The 17,471-nt window shown below is 38.9% G+C and overlaps 1 long non-coding RNA gene across 18 annotated transcripts in view; it reads right to left on the bottom strand.

Moving 5' to 3' along the window:
- Window positions 1–17,471, bottom strand: part of LOC146405959 (uncharacterized) — a 595,742-nt gene that overhangs the window by 539,955 nt on the left and 38,316 nt on the right. The gene's annotated exons all lie outside the window — the stretch shown is intronic.

Here is a 17,471-nt window from a genome sequence, read left to right on the forward strand (position 1 = left end):
CAAATACAGTAACATTGATAGTCAGGAATTCAACATAAGAATTTGGGGGAGCACGATACAGACTATACTACATGTCATAACCTTTCACCTATTGTTCAGGTCAAAATACTAGGAGTTACTCTTGATTCCTTTTTTCTCTCATATCCTACATCCAATCAATCTACCTTTTAAAATATATCTCTATATCAGTGATTTCTCATCACCTCCACAGCTGCAACTGAAGACCAAACCACTTGCTCTTTCACTGGGATCAGTAAAATAGCCTCCTAACTGGTCTCCCTGGTAACTCTATGCATGAGATCATTCCTCTTTGGAAAACCATTAATGCTTCCCATATCACTAAGAATTCAATCCAACCCCTTTGTTAAGGCTGGGAAGATCTTAAACAACTGGCTCCTGACTATATCTCCAAAGTAATTTCTCCCTTGCTCATGTCCCAGACAGTCTCTTGCTGGTCCTTGAACACCCAAAATCATTCTTATCCCAGGGGCTTGGCCCCTTCTCTCCCTCCTAGCTAGAATGCTCTTTTCCAGAATTGTTCATGACTGTTCTGAAAAACTGAATGGAACTGTTAACATCAGTCAGGCCTCTGCTCAATTGTCATCAACTAGGAAGGCCTTCCCTGGCCACACTAAATGAATTAGCCCCCAGCACTCAACTTACCTCAACTACATAACTCACTGCAGCAACAGGACTTCACTATCCTAGGAAACTCTTGCCTAGGAAAATTAATTTTCAGATAATGTTTCTTCTTATTTCAGGAGCTTCTTATATTCACTTATCCAAACAACACTAGACTTTATTCAAGAAAATTAGCTGAGCTTATCAAACAGTTTTGTCTTCAATTCCATATCCAAGCCTCTTTGTGTTCAACAATCCCAATCTGAACTGACACTGAAAAGCCTGCCCTAAACTAGACCTTCAAAAGCTCATCAATATCCCACCTCTTCCCTCCTCATCTGAGGCATTTCTAAGACTGTCACGGCAGTGCCCTTTCAGCACTGAAATCGCAGTAGTGATTAACTCAACTTTGCTTTATCAGCAGGTTATTATGATGTTTTGGGAGAGGAGTTGCCACTTGACTCTGCCCACTTCCCACTTACCTGTTAATCTTTATTCATAGAATTTATTACTAACGGGTACATATTTAACTATTTATTTTTTGTTCACTTATTATTTTTCTCCAAGAATAGAATATAAGATCCATAAGGGCAGGGATCTTTTTTGGCTTATTGTTAGTAAAGCTTCTGACAGCTAGAACAATGGCTGGCACATAAGGTTCTCATTCAAATTATTAATAAATGAGTGAGTTCTATAGGATGGCTGAGCCAGGATCAAGGAGACAAGAAGATAGACAAGTCTCTCCAAATTCAGTGAGATGAACTGCATTCTGTGTTCCTGGAAAGATTATGAAGACTACAGACTCCCCCTTTGAATCCTGCACAGCACTGAGCCATCAAGGCACAGAGGCCATGGGTGCCGCAAGGCTGGTCTTCTGGGGATTCTCTTTATTCTGGTACCCATGCCCCACCGGAGCAAACACAAACATCACCATTGTTCTGCTCTGCTTTCCTCTATTACCTTTATTCTAACTCCCTGCATCCAAGAAAAGAGGAATATGATGAAGTAGGACATCTAGAAACCTTTCTGGTCCTACCTGCCCTTTCTCCTGAAGTATGAGCCCTCTATAAAACCTAGCCAGAGTGATGCTGTGTCAGTATAGTCATATGTTGAGAAGAATATGCATATTATGGCTTCTGGAAAAATGTAGGATGTCAACTTAATTTTGTTTTTTGGGTTTTATTTATTTATTTATTTATTTTGCTTTTTATGGCTCAACTTAATTTTGAATTTCAGATAAACAATGAATCTTTTTTGAGCATAAAAGAACCAGTATTGCATGGGACACAGTTATATGAAAAAATAATTTGTTATTTATCTGAAATTCAAATTTAAATGGGTGTCTTATGTTCTGGCAACTCTAATCTATTCACTTATAAATGGGCACAGGAAATAAATACAAGCAGATAATTTAACACATGTCCCATATATTAAGGACAATTGGGACTTTTGTCAGTTTTATTTTTTAAAATATAAATCCCTTTGATGGGAGATCCCATTGTGGCATAGCAGAAATGAATCCAACTAGTATCCAAGAGGACACAGGTTCAATTCCTGGCCTCACTCAGTGGGTTAAGGATCCAGTGTTGTCGTGAGCTGTGGTGTAGGTCACAGATGCGGCTTGGGTCCCATGTTGCTGTGGCTGTGGCGTAGGCCAGCAGCTACAGCTCTGATTCAACCCCTAGCCTGGGAACTTCATATGTTGTGGGTGCAGCCCTAATAATAATAATAATAACAATAACAATAATATAAATCCCTTTGAAACAGTGATTCCCCATTAAAATACAATGTAAGTACAGCACCAAGGAAGACATGCCAAGCCAGGTAAGGATATGGTCATCTCTAACCCTCTAGCATCTCTTCCAATTTATACAGGAATAAATTAAAATACACTAAATAAATGCTATGGAGAAATAAAGACCACCCAAATGAGAATAAGGAAAGCCTATTTGTTCAGAGTTGATGTAGCACTGGAGTCAGCCACCCTCACTCTTATTTTGGCAAAGACTCAAAGGCAGGCAACGGAGTGGGTAAGGAAGCCTCACAGTAGAAAAAAGGGAAGGCTTCAAGTGTGTCTTGGTCGTGTGCTATTGGCATGAGGAAGTTGTAGGAGGCTAACCAGAAGTGAGGCATCCTATGTGATTGGCTAGAAATATATATTTGGCTTTCTCTGGTTGATTCTAAGTTGGAAGCAGGGATAAAACTTAGGGAAGTTCTCAGTTATTAATCCTGGCCATTTGGGACTGAAAGTTAGGGGTGATTATTTGGCTTCCTAATTGTTACCAGACATAGTAGTCTGGCTTCCTACAAATCTGAGGCACAGCAGGTTGGCCCCCTGGGTTGGTTTCCTGGATAGCTTACTGCAGGCTATAGGTAAGAGTTCTACTTTTATGTGTGGTATGGCCATTGTCTGTACAGTCAGTCCCTCAGGATAAGGCTGCACTATTCAGTATGGTAGCCACTAGCCACATGTGGCTATTTAAATTAATTAAAACATAAAATTTAAAACTCAGTTGCTCAGTCACGTTAGCTACATTCCAAGCAGTAATAGCCACATGGGCCTGATGGACTACTGAAATGGACTGGTTGGATTGTGCAGATACTGAACATTCCCGTCACTGCTGAAAGTTTGAGTAGATGACAAAACACTTTTACAACTTTGTTCACTACACTTCTAAACACCTCTGGGAAAATGCAAGCACCATTACCACTCTACTGGAAAATTTCCACCCTCCCCCTTCTCCCGCTGAGTCTCACATATTCTGCTTTTCCACAACTTTACATTCTCCATTCTCTTTCTTAATTACCAGGCTGTGCCTTTGCCCTCATTTAGGCTTTCCCAGTTTACTGGGTTGATGCTTTCCTTTATTCACAAATTGTTTTGAAAAGTTACTCTAGTGGGCACTTACTGAATTACCTCACTAACTCTACTTTTCTAGAAATTACCTCCTTCCTAGCTAGCCACACGGTTATCCCAGAAGCTGACACATTCCTACAGCATGTCGCCCCACACCCACATCCCCTGGTCTCACTGTTACAGCTGGGCAATCAGTCTCTGCCCCGGAGACTGGAAAGCAACTCCTTAGCTGGAGTGAGCAGGAAATCCATTTCCTACTGGGTCACCGCTCTGCAGTAAGAAACTGTTACTTGTGAATAGGAAGTACCAGCCATTTTCTACCAGACCATGCAGCTGATAAGAAAGCAGTGAGAGAGAGTCATGAAACAGATGTAGAAAAAGAGAGGCATAAATGAGAGCTGAAAGAGAGGTCTCTGGGTTCTCTGCAGCACTGCAATCTTTTTTCCTAAGGTTCGACTGCTTCATTGCCCTCAAGTTCAATGACATAGTCCATTATCCCTCCAATAAATTTTCTTTTTTGCTTAGAGTAGTGTGAATTGATTTTCTGTTATTTGCAAGCAAAGAGTCCTAATCAATATAAACTGTAATCAAGGGAATTTGGAACTTGCCTATTTAAACCCTTTTTCCTTCTCAAAGCATCACATGTGATCATTAGGCCCTCCTTTACTGCAAGCCAGTGCAGGATGTGTATGGCTAATCTCTTGAGAAGAAATAAAGGAACACAGAACATAATGTAAAAAGTGGGATAGATTTATTTTTAGAATAAAGAAGCTCAATTAATAATGCTCACTTCATAAGTCCTACCAGTAAAAAAAAGGGAAGAAAGAGGTAACCATTTTCTATAATTTCAAATCATTAAAAGTCCATAATCATTTTTTGAAAATATAAAATTAAATTCTAAACTTTTATTAATTTATTATGTATTTATTCGATAAATATTTATTGAACATCTTTTGTTTTCTTTTTACAGCCACATCTGTGGCATATAGACATTCCCAGGGCCAGGGGTTGAATCTGAGCTGCAGCTTTGGCCTACGCCAGATCTGAGCCACACCTGCTTGTGGCAGTGCTGGATACTTAACCCATTGAGCAAGGGCAGAGATGGAACCCACATCCGCATAGAGACAGCAGCAAGTCCTTAACCTGCTAAGTCACTGTGGGAACTGCTATGGAATATCTTTTATGTAGTGGATATGAGGAAAGACATTGGGACTCCTAAATTAAAATTTTCAAAAAGCTAAAAAAATTCTGACTTTTGTATAATTATAAGATGAATGCATGTCAAAGGTTTTTTAAACTCCTTAATATGGGAACTTCCTCTGTTACTTCATATTTGTACAGTGTGTGCCTCCTGAGCCTTGACACTGATTTGCTAAAATGATAGGGAATGTCTCCTTCACCTCCCACACCCAGAACCATTGCTCTTCACATTTTAAGGGTATTCCTCGTGAGGTTGCTTGCCTGCTTCATGGCAGAGACAGCTGCTCCCATTTAATGATTATTAGACTAATTGTTCTTATCTCTCCCAGAACCAAATGTGTACTTTCCAGGGTAGAGAGGTACTTCCCCTTGTCCAGGAGAGGATTTGTTTACATTCTGAGGGGAGGAAAAGCGGGTGTTCTAGCTCCTATGTAAGCTCTGAAATTCATAATTTGGGGGTTTTTCTCTTGCGGTACAATCTCCTACATGCACATGCGATCTCCTAACCATCTGGCTTTCATCACATCACCTAGTAAGGTGTAGAGCATGAGGAACCAGTGCTACATTGTTACTGCCATGAATAACAAAGGTATGACATCCTGTTCAGAGTCTGGTATTTCTGCAAGCAAAGGAACATCTCAGATCCTTCATGTTTTAAAATGTTAAAAATGGTTCAAAGAAGAATTTGAAAAATAAGTATAAATTGACTATATGTATACAATCAGAATCAAGAATCTGAAATTAATTGACTAAGAGATATAATACTGGTCAATATTCTATATGGCAATAAAACATAACATCTGGATGTTATTTCAGTAAGCCATAAGCTACCAAATTCTTTGCATTTCTGTAGATGAGAATTATTTGCATAACTATCAGTTTTCTGTGATTTCTACACACAGAGTTCTAAAATGACTTAGGAGAAAGATAAAAATGTAGACTCTTAGAGTCAGATAATCTTTGCAGGGTCCATTAAAAAATGAAAGGACATTCAGCAACCTTTTTGCCCATGTTTTTTTCTGATAGTTTAAAAGAGCAAAAACAGAGATGATCCTGATTTTCTGGAGCTTACAGTCTTCTGAAAGAGTGATATTAATCAAATAATCACAAAAAAAACAGTTGAATAATGATAAATTGATGAATAAATTAAAGATATATAGTGAGATGATAATATATTATGTGGGGAACCTGATATGGCTGAGGGTCAGAAAATGGCCTCTAGTAAAAAAATATTGTCATAGACCATGTTTTATATAAAATAATTACTTTTTAATTGTGGTTAAATTAAGGTGGCACAAATCAAACGTACTGGTGATATAAGATGAAAACTAAGGTCTCTCTCCACTCCCAATTCCCAGTTACCCTGTTTCTCTCCTGAAAAGAACTAGTGTCAACAGTTTCTGATGTATTCCTCCTTTTATTCTTAACATATACATACACATAAATGCATACAAGTGTATTTATACACCTCTGGTATTGAACTACATACCAGACAGTGTTGTGCCTTTTTTTTTAATAATTTAACAATTAAGTTATTTTGTAACAGTGCCTTATTCTTTTTAGCAACTATAAAACTGTCCACTGAAAGGATGAACGATCATTTATTTAACAAACTGTATAAATTTTCAGCTAAAGAAAATATTTATGAGTACGATAATTTTAACTAGAGTGTATGTGGTGTTAGCTCATTTCACATGTAAGATTCATTTTTGCCCAGGTTTTAATTACCCACTATATTTGTGAAAAGACTATTAAGCTCCTTTGAATAGGTATCAGCCCCATATCTTGTCCCTGTTCATTACTAGGTGAAAGATCTAGGCCAAATTGCTTAAATTCATGCACCTAGAAAATCTGAATTAAAAATGCCTGCCTTATCTGGTTTGAAGGGTTGAGGTAATAATACATGTCAATGATTTTGAAGTTTGACCCACGCAACCCTAGCAGGCAGAGATCTTAGGCCTCTAAGATACACCTTCCCTCCCTCACTCTACCCCGTACTTGTTAACCACAGCATCTCAGCCATTTAACCTGGTTATTTATTTTAAGCTTCTAAATAAGATTTTATTTGATGACACAAAGGAAAAAATATTTTAATTTGATAAAAAAAAAAACCTGGAAAAAGATTAGCTATAAAACAATACATAGATACAAGGTATTGTTGTATTAGCTTCATCAGGATAGAAAAGGAATCACAAAGAAAAAGGGCAATGCAATTACTATACCATCAAAGCCACAGGTGCTGCAGGGATAGGGCAAGTAGCACAGAAAACCACCTCCCCTTCAGAATCTCTCCCTAAGATTGAGTCAGCTTGTCAAAGGCATCGTTCTATCAGAAGCAACTGAAAAGGATCATTTAAGGAAGAAAGCAGGAGTAGGAAACTCAATGCTTGTTTGATTACTTGAGAACAAAAGCCTGAGAGAAGGCTCTTAATGAATGACTAAGTACAAGTATGCAATTCACAATCAAAGTGTTAAGAGCCTACACAGAATCCTTGAATGGATGTATTTTCAGTAGCCTGGAAGCCTGATATTACTTTGAAGTACCTGAGAAAAGTGCATTTCATCACAAACACAAACTCAGTGTCCTTGGCTTAAAGCTTCTGCAGAATAGTCTCTTTCGAATGCTATGAATTATCTTATTTTTTAAGATCCAATATCACTGTAATATAAATATTTTAATATCAACCTTTCTTTCACCTGGGTACCCGCCACACACACACCAAAACACCACTTTCAATCTTGAGTGTCCGGTGACCAAAGACATTAAAAATGTATATAAAAATATGTAAACGGCAAATCTTTCTCTCCCAAGTGCCAGCCATTCAACAAAGAAAACTGGTCTGGGCCCTCTCCTACATGGCAAATACTGCATTAAAGATAAAGGGGCGAATGAGACACAGACCTGCAAGGAGGTCAGTGTTGGGCAGAGTAACCCCAGCAAATGACTAGGATCAGCTTGTGAGAATGAATAGAACTGAACTCCTTCAAAGCAAGAGTCTACAACACTAATAGTAGAATGAGTAATTGAAAACATTACAGTGTTTGACTCAACTCTCTTCCAGTTCTACTCTCTGACGGTGAAGTTCATCTTTTTAACTCAGCCTAGCCAATACTTTGGCTCTTGAAAAAGACTTACATATTTTTTACAGTTTTAAAACTGGTATTACTTTTCCTATTATATTTTTCATTTATTAATGGTACAAAGAAACATTATTGAATTTTGTGTAATGTTGAGCTGTCTTTTAACCTAAGGAGTTTGCCCATTTATTTTCTTAATCTGTTTCTCAAGAGATGATAATACTCTCAAGTAATTAGTCTTACCTTTTTCTTTTCAGTCTTTATACATTTCATTTCTTTTCTTTTTTCATTAGAAGGAACAGGACCTACACTTTGATGATAAACAACAGTAGGAAAAGCAGGCATACTGTCTTATTCATGAATTTAATGGGAATACATTCCAATAGTTGATCACTAAACATCATGTTTACTTCCAATATTTTATATTCTTTACCAACTTAAGAAAAGTCCCTTATGCTTTTAGTTTTAGGATTTTTTATTGCTAACGGATTTATCATTAGTTGATGTTGAATTTTATCAAATGCTTTTTTCTATATACGGTTCTTCTTTATGAATCTCCAAGTAATGTGGAGCATTATATTGGCAGATATTTTAATGCTGAACTATCGTTTTATTCTGCAATAGACCAATGTGGTTATGATGGTTATTTGTAATATGCTGTTAGACTCACTTTCCTGGCCTACAATTTTATTTTCCTGTACTGTCTTTTTCCAGTTTTTATATCAAGTTAATAAAAATGAGTCAGATAGGCTTAGCTCTTTTTATATGTTCAGATTTTTTTTTTATAAGATATTGCTTAACTACTTTTAGAAAATTTGCCTATAAACTTGGCCCAATGTATTTTTTGGTTGAATAAGTTAGGGTAGAATTTTATTTTTCTAATGGTTGTTTGTCTATGCAGGTTTTTGTTTAAGTCAAGTGTGTTAATTTCTCATTTTCCTTAAAAAATGTCCAGTCATTTCATCTAAATTTTTGATTTTTTTCATAAACAACATTCTTTCTCTTAACCACAATAATGATCCTTTCTTAATGTTTTGCTCTCATTCTCTTAGCAGATATTAAACTCTTGACAACTAACCTGTTCAGTTTTCTGACTAGGCAAAACATTAATCAGCCTGTGTTCACTGCCCCCCACAGTGGTATATGACACACCTATCCTTTGAAGTGAATGTTGTATAACTCAAGTGTTTTCCTGTGACTTGTGACTTGTAAAACAGAGAGCTTCTTTAAAGAGATTTTTAATATCAAACTACTTAAAGAAGCAATGTAGCTTCGGCCCAAAGAAAAAAAATCACTTCTCCCCATTTCTGCGTTTTGCATTTGCAATGGCTTATTCATTCTTGTGAGGCAAGTCAAAGGCAAAGTCACAAATTTTACAAATAGCGTGAAGGTATGCAGCTACATTATGCTTTGAATGCTTTATTTTGAATTTTAGTTTGAATCTTATGAAGAACAGGGAGCACTTAACTTCTTTTCAGGAGCTATTTGGGGGCTCAATAAAAGTACTCCTTTGTATGACACAGTTAAAAAGAACTGTGACCCTAAAAAAAAATGTAATCAATGACAAGACTCTATAAAAGTTCTAAACAGAGCAGAGAAATGCATTTCACTTAGAATATTTAGTTCATGGAGGCATTCAACCAAGAACAATAAATACACACCTAGATGTTAACAGGCAAGGATTCCTTTTTTCTTCTTGGAAGCAAAGAACAACAACAAAAAATTCTACCTGGCATGCCAACCAAATTCAAAACCCTTGATCACTCCCACTTGTTACTATGGTCCCGTAATCATTCTCCTTTACTTACCGATGACTTCAGCAACTCCTCTGCAGTTTAACTCTCCATTTCACGCCCTGGCATAATTTACTGGGATTTCAACATCCACTTTTGACACTTCTCAGATTCTTGATGTTTTTAGCTCTTCTTCTTCAATTATTTCTTCTTTCAACCTGACTTCAGCCATGCAACTCATGGTCATATCTTTTCAACAAGAAAGACTACACCATTTCTAAACATCCTTTTTTAACTTTCCCCTTTCTGGTTCTCAGGTTCTGTGTTCCAGTGTACTCTAATAAAACTCCATGCCAGTAATATTCTGACCTTGCTGAGACCTCCACTTGTCCTTGTAGCTCTTTGCGATTCAATGTAGAGCAAACACTTTTAAAGTTCCTTCCCCCTCTCCCTCCTCTGAATTCCCCAGCAACACTCAATTGTGGTAGCACCACGTACTCCTCACCTGCGCCAAATCAGCTGAATGAGACTGGAGAAAACCACACAGTTGTGCTGAATGGACTCAACTAACCGGGTTTGTTTGTTTCACAAATCTCAACTGGATAATTAATTTGGCAAAATGGTGCACTATATATCTTTAGTAAACTTTATCTCCCTCACTTCAAAGTTATTACTTCATATCTTCTCTTCTCCCCTGACAGAGTCTCTCTTGACCAAACTTTAGTCAGCCTTCTCTAACCCCTTTCCCCAACTGGGCCTAGGCCTTGAGCCTTGTCCTCAGGCCTGTATAGCCCAGTCTTATCAAAAGTCCTGCTAAGCCAGTTCAAGGAGAGTCTCCCATCCTTGATATCTGACCACCCTCAATATCTGGTCAAATTCTTCATCCTCCATCCTCCCCCCAACCCAACCCCACCTTCTCCTCACCTGTGTTATATGGGATCACACTAGTCTGTCTTCAGCAAGAATCCTGTTAGATCAGTTTAGCAAGAACTATCCCACCCTTGATGATGTCTCCTTTTAGTAAGTTTCTATTCACTGACCCCCCCACCCCTGCCCCACACCTGCTCCTTGACCATAAATCCCCTGTGCTTTTCATACTTGGCATTGAGCCCAGTTCTATACAGAGGTCATTTTTCCCAAGTGAAAAGTTCCTGACTAAAATCAGTTTTAACCGATTTGACCACCATCCATCTCTGGTTTTCCTTAACACCTCTCAAAATTTGGCATCTTATCCCCATGTTCTCAATGCTCTCAGCCTGGTAACAGGCAGGTCCATAGCAAATAGAAAAATAGTTGCATTCCAGGTAGAACAGAGGTCTGCAAACTACAGACTACTGGTCTAATCTCACCCCCAGCTTCCTTTTTGAACAGCCGATGCACTAAAAATGAGTTTTACACTTTTTAATGATTATTAAAAAATCAAGAAAAATTATTGTATGACACATGAAGATTAAGATCTCAATGTCCATGAAGTAGTTTTACTGGAGCACAACACACTCATTATTTAAGTGTTGTCTATGACAACTTCCATAACGCAATGGCAGAGGTGAGTAGTTGCAAAAAAGAGGCAGCACTATACAAACCCTTACAGAAAATGTTGGTCATTCCCTGGCCTAGAACAACTCCATTCTTCCACAAACTTCCCTGTGCTTCACTCATTCTTCAACTGTTGTATTCTTTTTTTTAAATTAAAGTGTAATTGACATACAATATCACATTAGTTTAAGGAATACATCATAATGACTCAATATTCAGATACATCACGTGATGATCACCATGCTAAGTCTAGTTACATCTATCATCATACAAAGTTATTACACTATTATTGTCTATATTCCCTGTGTTCTGTATTACATCCTCATGACATTTTATAACTGGAAGTTTGTACCTCTCAATCCCCTTTACTCCTAGTAAGAGAATTACTCCTCTGCTAGCTAACACTACCCCTCCACTTAATGTGTACAGTCTTACTTTCTCAAGGATGTCACTTGGACAGTTAACTACTTTTTCCCTTAATATTAATATATTCTTCTCCACTGTATCATTCCAATTGACATGTAAACTGGAGTTTGGCACTTGCCATCGGCCTCTACATGGATTAAATCATATTCCACTGCAGCTGCCAACCCAAAACACCCCCTGAGCAGAGCTCAGGGTGGAGACCAGGAGTGAGGCACTCTGTGCTCTGGGAAACTGGAAGAACATGTCCAAATAGTTAGATATTTTAGGAGATTTTATGTGCACAATTCTTGCGGCTCCTTCTATCTAGAAAAACACTAAAATCCTTCATGGTGATGTCTGCTCCTCGAGACCAGAAGCAAACTTTTGTAAAACGCATGCCTGTCTGCATGCACCTCCCCCTTCACCTTTATCACATATGCATTGATATTATTTCCCCCCTCCTCTGAAATATCTCCGCAGGCTATTCTTTTTAAAACCAAAAAGGTATCACAGTCATCTTTGACTGCAGCCACTCCCAAGGGTGAGCCTGAAAGCCCTGAGGGAACTCAGAAAGGAAACAAAGAATACTGACCCCATAACTGAAGTGCATATCAAAGGAGTGATTCCAGTGAGCCCAGACCTTTGCATCTTCCCACAGAAATGCTAAATTCCTTAACTTGAGATATGTTTTTTTGTAAATCTTTTGTTCCTACTACCTGCCAGTTGTTGAAAAAGCTCCTATATATCTTGGCTTCCCCCCCTCGCCTCCTCCACTGAGCAGGTTTCTCACAACTGAGATGATGACTGCCAGGGTTAACTCCTAACTTCACCACAAATAAAACTTAACTCTCAACTTTCAGGCATGTATGCACTTTAATATCACCTGAGTGAAAAAAAAGAAATCCTTCATGACTTCATGTCCCCCTCCAGCTACTATTTATCTCTGCTTCTCTTCATGGCAAAATGTCTCAGAAGGGTTTCTGCCGTCATTGTTTCCAACTCCCTATTCACTCTTCCATCTACTCCAGCAAAGGCTTCTATCTTCACCACTCTTCTGGAATAGCCCTTCTGAAAGTCAGCAGTGACCTACATTTTGCCAAAGCCAAGGCAAGGTATTCACTTTGTTCCCACTGAAGTGTCACATCAGTCTATTGAAACCAAGCAGGGCCCCATGGGGCTCCTGGGTAAACAAGCCTTTCTGTGTCCCCCATTTCTTGCCTTTAGGGGAAAAGCTTCATCCTCCATGATCTTCCCTGAGTTCCAAAGAGCAGGTTCAAACACTTGCTAATCAGGAAAGGGAAGGGATGCAGAAATCAAGGAAGAGCAGTCCAGAGACAATAATGCAGCCTTGGGGCAGGGCCGTGGTTCCTGTTCAAGGAATATACATAACAATATCTTTGAGCCCGTCTGCAGAACTAACACCCCCAACAAATGGAAGATGTTACCTACTTGATGAACCATTCTTCATTCCAGAAAAAAGGACCAACAGAACTAGTCCTGGGGCCACTAAACACCAGCTTTGAAAAACAATGCAAGCCTGCCTCTACTCTCAACGTTATCTGTGGCCCTATTTTCCACTCCCCAAACTATAAAACCACCTCCCAATCTTTCCCAAATGGGGCACAGTCTTTAATACATTAGCCTGCTGTGGCCTCCTTTGCCTGACAAAGCAATAAAGCCATCTTTTTCTCCTTCACCCAAAACTCTGTCTCTGCATTTCTATTCGGTACCCTGGACAGAGGCCAAGTCTTCAGCAACACTATCAAAACATAAGTTTCTGCTTTTCCATTTTATTCTGGTTTGTGGCCAGTTGGTGCTTGCCATAGCAAAAAATGCTTCACAATATTTACATTTGAATCTTGAAATAGAAATTAGGGAGTATATTTTAATGTCCTTTATTAAAAACGGCATATGGAACATTATAAAATTTCTTGAGTCTGATTAGGTTTTGTAGTTCTGTTACCAAACTCATGATCAGCTGTTCACTGCTCAAAAGCCAATACTGAGACAAATGCTAGTTGGAAGTGAAAGGTTGCTTCAATCAGGAGGCCAACAACCTGGGGAGAAGGCAAACTCATGTCCAAAAACCAACTGTTTTTGACATGCTAGACCATGAAAGTTTTTAAAGGGAGAAGCATTGGGGGAGGGCCTCAGAGGCTTCCTAATCTTTCACTGTGTGCAGACTTTCTTCTTATTAGTTGGTGATGAGATAACCAGGAGGTGTTCCAAGAATCCTGTGCTCAAGCTGAAGTTACCATTCTCTACTTGAGTGGGGGCCTTAGTTCCTGCAGAAGAACTCAAGGTGTTGTTACCTATATTCCTTGAGGTGGGAGGAGGACACTACCTGCAGTTGCACTATTGTTTCTTTACAACTCCTCCTTTGTTTCTGCATTTCCCTCCCTCCCCTGAGTAGCAACTGTTTGACTTTGCCCTTTGGAACCCTGGAAAGGTCAAAGAGACTGCATGAAGCCTATTTCCTATAAACAAGAAATGAGGGACATGGAAAGGATTTGTACACAGGAGGGCCCCACAGGGTCCTGCTCTGTTTCAGTTATATCAGAGAATATTTCTTTAGGAGATACATGCTAAAGTATTTAAAAATCACTTTCAAATAGTTCATTAAAATATACCGTGTGTGTGTGTGTGTGTGTGTGTGTGTGTGTGTGTGTGTGTGTGTGTAGGAGAGAGAAAAAAACCCTCCTCTTCTATGAAATAAGATAAAATATAAACCTATCCTTAGTTCCTGGCACAAAGTTTCTAAACCCCTTGGAATTTTCTACGGGATAAGAGTACCAGGAGACTCTTTTGTCTAATATTTGGTCTTTAACCCTGGTTCCTGACAACAACCTCCTTAAACCCCCTGGAACTTCCTGGGTGATAGAGTGTCTTTTGTTCTAAAGAAGTGACTCTCGGTGGCCTCCTGTATAAATGCTGGTCACCAGAAAGACCAGGCCACAATTAGAAGCTTGGAATTTGCAGCCCCCACTCCCCCCCCCCCCCACATTCTCCAAAGAAAAGAAAAGAGACAGAAAAGGAATTAATGACTGTTCATGCCTATGTGATGAAGCTTCTATAAAAATCCCCAAGTACAAGATTCGGAGAGCCTGCAGGTTCCTGAACATGGGGAGATGCTGGGAGAGCAGGGCACCCAAAAAGAAAATGGAAGTTCCCTGCTCCTTCCCACATCCCTTGCACAATGCATCTCTTCTATCCGGTGGTTCAGCTATATCCTCTACAATATCCTTTCACTTTTATTATTATTATATACGTTTCAGGAGTACAACATTAAAGTCCAACATCTTCACATATCATTGTTTTTATAACTAAACTGGTTAACAGTGCCTAAACTGTTTTCCTGAGTTCTATGAACCATTCCAGCAAATTAACTGTTCTCAAGAAGGGAATTGTGGAACCTTCTATTTATAACCCTTTGATCAGAACCACAGGTAACAGCCTAAGCTAACAGCTAGAAACTGAAGTGGAGGTTGGGGCAGTTTTGTGGAGCTAAGCCTTTAACCTGTGAGATCAGAATTGAGTTAAACTGTAGGACACCCAGCTAGTGTTGCAGAATTAATTGATGTAGGAAAAAACCCACACATCTAGCATCAGAAGTGTTGTGACTGTTGTGAGTGTGACAGTAAAAGAGAAACACATAGGAGAAGTGTAGGTTTTCCATAAAGTGAATTTTCTTTAAATCTACCCATCTTAGGTTCTCTGGCTAGGGTCTTGTAAACTAAGCTAATGAATACAAATTAATAAGATAAAAGCAAACAGAAGTTTATTATTGACGTGCATCTGCATCAATGCTCACAGGAGCCCTTAGGATGAGTAACTCAAAGGGGAGGGGTGTTTAGAACTTGGGCTTATATGGCATCTTAGCAAAGGAACAATATATTTTTAGAAAAGTAACAAGATAAACAGTATGGAGGTACTTAGAAGTCTGAACATAGAACTGCCATATGACCCAGCAATCCCACTCTTGGGCATCTATCCGGACAAAACTTGCCTTGAAAAAGACGCATGCATCTGCATGTTCACTGCAGCACTATTCACAAGAGCCAAGACATAGAAACAACCTAAATGTCCACCGACAGATGACTGGATTAGGAAGATGTGGTATATATACACAATGGAGTACTACTCAGCCATAAAAAAGAATGAAATAATGCCATTTGCAGCAACATGGATGGAACTAGAGACTCTCATACTGAATGAAGTAAGTCAGAAAGAGAAAAACAAATACCGTATGATATCACTTATATCTAGAATCTAATATAAGGCACAAATGAACCTTTCCTCAGGAAAAAAATCATGAACTTGGAAAAAAGACTTGTGGTTGCCAAGTTAATAGATGCAAACTATTGCCTTTGGAATGGATTAGCAACGAGATCCTGCTATGTAGCACTGGGAACTATGTCTAGCCACTTATGATGGAACATGATAATGGGAGAAAATAGAATGTGTACGTGTATGTGTAACTGTGTCACCAAGCTGTACAGTAGAAAAAAAAACTGTATTGGGAAAATAACAATTTAAAAAGAAAAAGAAAAAAAAGTGACAACACAAAGGAAAAGGACTCAGGTTCTAGTAGGGGCAAAATGTGGGAAGGCCAATATACAGGGAAACTTATAGTAGATAAGCACTATGTGATATGCCTTATAATAAAAAATATATTTTGGTATTTGTCCCCATTTGACACAAAGCACTCCAAATCCTTGGAATTTCCTGAACAATAAGAGCAATGGGAGCATCTTTTGTTATGTCTGGTCTTTTATTTTTAGAGCCATAAAGGTAAAAAAAAGGTGTCTTATTATTCATAACAAGCCCCTTCCAATGACAACTGAGTTTATATTAAGGAGGTACATGTATAAATTCCCTAAAGATGGAAGCAGGGCAGGGTAGGGGTGGGGACAGGGAGAAGATGCTGGTTGCCAGGGTAGTCAACCACATGATTTCAGTTTCCCTCCCACATCAAGGAAGGGGAGAGGGACTGCAGGTTGAATCAGTCCCCAGTAGTCAATGATTTATAATCAACCCTGCCTATGTAAAGAAGCTTCCAAAAAAAAAAAAAAAAAAAAAAAAACCCAAAAGAAGGGGGTTCAGAAAACTTTCAGGTTGGTAAACACACGTATATTAAGGAAGAATGGCACGCTTGGAGATGGCATGGAAGCTCTATGTCTTTTTCCCTATACCTTGCCCCATGCATTTCTTCCACCTGACAGTTCCTAAGTTACACCCTTTTATAATAAACCAATGATCTAGTGAGTAAAATGTTTCTGTAAGTTTTATCAGCTGCTCCAGCAAATTAATGGAAACAAATGTTGTGGTGACTGGAAACTTGAATCTATAGTAAACTGGTCAGAAGTACAATTGATAACCTGAGCATGCAACTGACATCTGAAGTTGAGGGAGGAGGGGGAGAGCAGTCTTGTAGGGTTGAACCCTTAACCTGTGGGATCTGATGCTATCTTCAGGTAGACAGAGTCAGAACTGAGTTAAATTGTAAGACACCCAGCTAGTGCCTGTAGCATTGCCTGGAGGTGGGGATAACTCAGCTCCCCACATGTTGTAATTGGGGATCCAGAACTCTTAGGCTAGTTTTAGTAAGGTTATGTAAATCTCTCTAGTGCCCTCTCTGGATTAATGAGAGTCTAGAATTATCTCTAGTGATGAACTTCTGTCATTCCTCTTAGACAGGGGAGAGGGGAACACCTTTAAAAATTTATGTCTTATTTCTCCAAAGAAGATATACAGATGGCCAACAAACACATGAAAAAATGCTCAACATCGCTGATTATAAGAGAAATGCAAATCAAAACTACCATGAGATACCACCTCACACCAGTCAGAATGCCCATCATTAATAAATCCACAAATAACAAGGGCTGGAGGGGCTGGGGAGAAAAGGGAACCCTCCTGCACTACTGGTGGGAATGTAAACTGGTACAGCCACTATGGAGAACAGTTTGGAGATACCTTAGAAATCTATACATAGAACTTCCATATGACCCTGCAATCCCACTCTTGGGCATCTATCCGGA

Source organism: Sus scrofa, chromosome 1, assembly GCF_054392235.1.
Source record: "Sus scrofa isolate SSC_HxYL_T2T_F1_AM1 chromosome 1, Sscrofa_HxYL_maternal_Yorkshire_Landrace_v2.0, whole genome shotgun sequence".
Lineage (NCBI taxonomy): Eukaryota > Metazoa > Chordata > Mammalia > Artiodactyla > Suidae > Sus > Sus scrofa.